The sequence below is a fragment of the Cicer arietinum genome, chromosome 6, assembly GCF_000331145.2.
Source record: "Cicer arietinum cultivar CDC Frontier isolate Library 1 chromosome 6, Cicar.CDCFrontier_v2.0, whole genome shotgun sequence".
NCBI classification, from domain to species: Eukaryota; Viridiplantae; Streptophyta; class Magnoliopsida; order Fabales; family Fabaceae; genus Cicer; species Cicer arietinum.
The window spans coordinates 2,536,554-2,539,790 of record NC_021165.2 but is presented as its reverse complement, the minus strand read 5'-3'; positions in this window follow the sequence as shown (position 1 = coordinate 2,539,790).

Below are 3,237 nucleotides of genomic sequence, written 5' to 3'. Positions count from 1 at the left end.
ATATATTTTATAAATTTTTTTACACAATGTTTTATGTAAGTATAAATTTCAATTAAATCTGCAATTTCATCGGTTCATTATTAGTTTGGTAGTTTTGAATTTTTAAGAATAACTGGATGAAGAAATTCAAGAAAAATATGTTCATGCATTCGTATCCAAGATCTTCATATATTATCGAAAAAATCCAAGATTTCCATATCACACCCCAACAGAGGAAAGTGATGATAGTACCACCCTAACAGAGGAAAGTGATGAACCAACAAGTTTCAATTTAGAATTTAAACTTTTCCCTAAAAAAATTTCAGAATTTAATATTTCTTTTTCTTGAAAAATAAATCGACTCGTCAGTTTTTTTTTTAAAAAATACGTTTTCCTATAGAACCAAAATTTGAATTTATTTGTTTAAGTATATTTCAAAAACCAATATTTATGGTCTTAAACTTCTTTTATACTAATCTTTCTTGTTCTTACTTAAAATCCTTTAGCGTCAACATCAAATTTCGTATCTGACACATTCAGACATGTGCATTCAACCTCAATTTAAGGACATTTTTTATGGAATTTTTTTGGTCTACGCACAACAAAACTCTTCTACTGCCTTCAATGTAAAGTAAAAGATGCTTGATCATCTTGTTGACCCAAAAAAAGGGTGGAGTTGGAGATGTGTTCTACTCAACATTTGACAATTTCATTTCTGCTTTACTTCCCTAAACCGAAATATATTATATATTACGTGTACATGAGTGGAGGATTATTTATATTGAGTAAAGAATAATTATATAAATGAATTAGACGTTATATATTAATTCAAATTTTTTGAGACATTAGATTTGTAGATCAACTTATTTATAGTTGTTTAACTTTCATTTTTCTGAATAATGTGAGATTTTTAATTCACATCTTTATACAATAATATATAATTTAGAATATTTTTTTTCTACAAATTCTCTAGACTAAGAGAAGGAAATCTTATTAATAACACATCAAACATTAAATATAAATATCTTTTATATAAAATTTCAATTACGACTCACTATAATATTATAGATCAATTTTCTTATACTAAATTCAACCTTGTTGGTTCTATAAATTTAATTTCACAAGGTTAATTAATTAGTTTAACATAAAATTGGAAGTGAAATAAATTGTGTTTTTGATATTTATTATAGAAATTAATATAAAATTTAAAAGAATATATTTCAACTAATTATAAGTGTGACTTTCATAGTAATTATTTTTGAAGTCAAATATTATCAATGATTCAATAGATTAACAATATAAAAAATATTTACATCAACAAATATATATGAAAGAACTTGGTATAAAGGTTGCCTCTATTAAAAATCTAGTTCACTCAATTCTTCTTAGTCCATTAGATGAATGGTTTAGAGTCATTTTATGGATGGTTTATGTTCATGTATTGATGTGACATTTTCAAAGTCATATATGTATTTGTTGTCATCATTATTAACATTCCCTTCATTCATCAAAAGACAATCAAATTTATGGTTAATTTGACCAAATCAAACACTTCATATAATCAATTTGTGTGTCAAGTTGACAAAACAGTTATGTAACATGATAAACATAAAGAGTGTGAAATCTTGGTTGAGTTTATGTAATCTCAATCTAAAACTATATATACTGACTTGTATGTATTTTATGGTTTAATTATAAGTTGTAGATCTTGGTTGAGTTTAGTCTATTTGTTTTCTTATATTTATAATAGTGTCTTGTTTTATTATTAATAAATGTTGATTTTCTGTAAACAAAGAAAAAAGCATTCTGTGAACATGATTTTAAATTAACTTAACTTTACAAAATTGAGTTAGAAATTACGTGAAATTCAGTTGTTTTTATTCTAAAAAGAAATTTAATAATAAAAAAATGTTACACTAATGTTTTTCCTTTAATAAGTGCGTGTTTTATACATTTCCTTCACATTTTTTTTGTTTTGTTTTTGTATGTATTCAACAAAATACATTTTCTTATTTTGATTACTGTGTTAAAAATTTATACAAAATACCAAGAAATTATTACTATAATTAGTTGTTACATATTGCATATATATATATATATATATATGTGTGTGTGTGTGTGTGTGTGTGAGTTAAAAGGATGATGAAGTAAAGAATTTATAATTAAAAGTGTAAATATACTACACACTAGGAATTGATTCAAAACTTTAATTTTCACAACGCTCTAGTTTTACCTGCATATAGGGGATGGTTGCTACTATGTGCTCATTGACATTACAACCTTCTCCATTAATGCTATGTTAATTTTGACTTGATTAAAAGCATTGGATAACATTAGAGCATCATGTTCTTTCTTTAACATTTTTTATTTATTTATTGAGAAATTCAGGGATACGATAGTAATAATGGGTTAAATTCATCGGAATCACCAAACGCAAAAATCTTCACAAAATTCTTAGGGCCTATTTGGGAAGTTTTTTTTTTGTTAAAAAAAAAACTAAACAAATTATAAAATATTTTTAAAAATGATTGAAGTGTAATTGAGATGTTATGATATTATCAATCTATGTTACTTTTTTTAAAATTTTAAATTTTTTAAAATTTCAAATATATTAAAATATATAATTAACTTCCACAACGCGTCTTTAAATTTTTCTCGCAAGCAGACTCTTAAATTATTGGAGAATACAAGTTACTTCTCTTATATATCTAAAATTTAGTAAGCAAATAGACAAATTGTTTCTTAAGTATCAATCAAATTAATCTTTGAATTTTACAAATTGATAAATGCATATTTGAAATTGTAAAATAGTCATAAAAATCGTCTACATTTAAACTTTTATCCCTTATAGATTATAATGTGACATATTAATTGAATATTTAACTATTCTATGTTGATCTCATATCAATGTCATTACATCGTTGATTTTTTAATAAATTTAAATCTATGAAGTAATTTGTCCACAATTAGTTTATGCACAATTAAATTTCGTCACAAATTTATCTTTGATATGACAAAGTTTCATCGACAAATTTGTCTCCGAGAAGATGACGTTGATGAAGAATCAACATGGATAAGTCACATGTTCAATTCCACTATCATATCAAAATATGTAACAACAAAAGTTTACATATAGACTATTTTAATTGATATTTTACAGTTCAATTATATATTTGTCATTTTACAAAATTCGAGGACCTACTGATGCTTACTATTTTTAGAGACCAAACTGCCTATCCATTCAAAATTTGATTCATT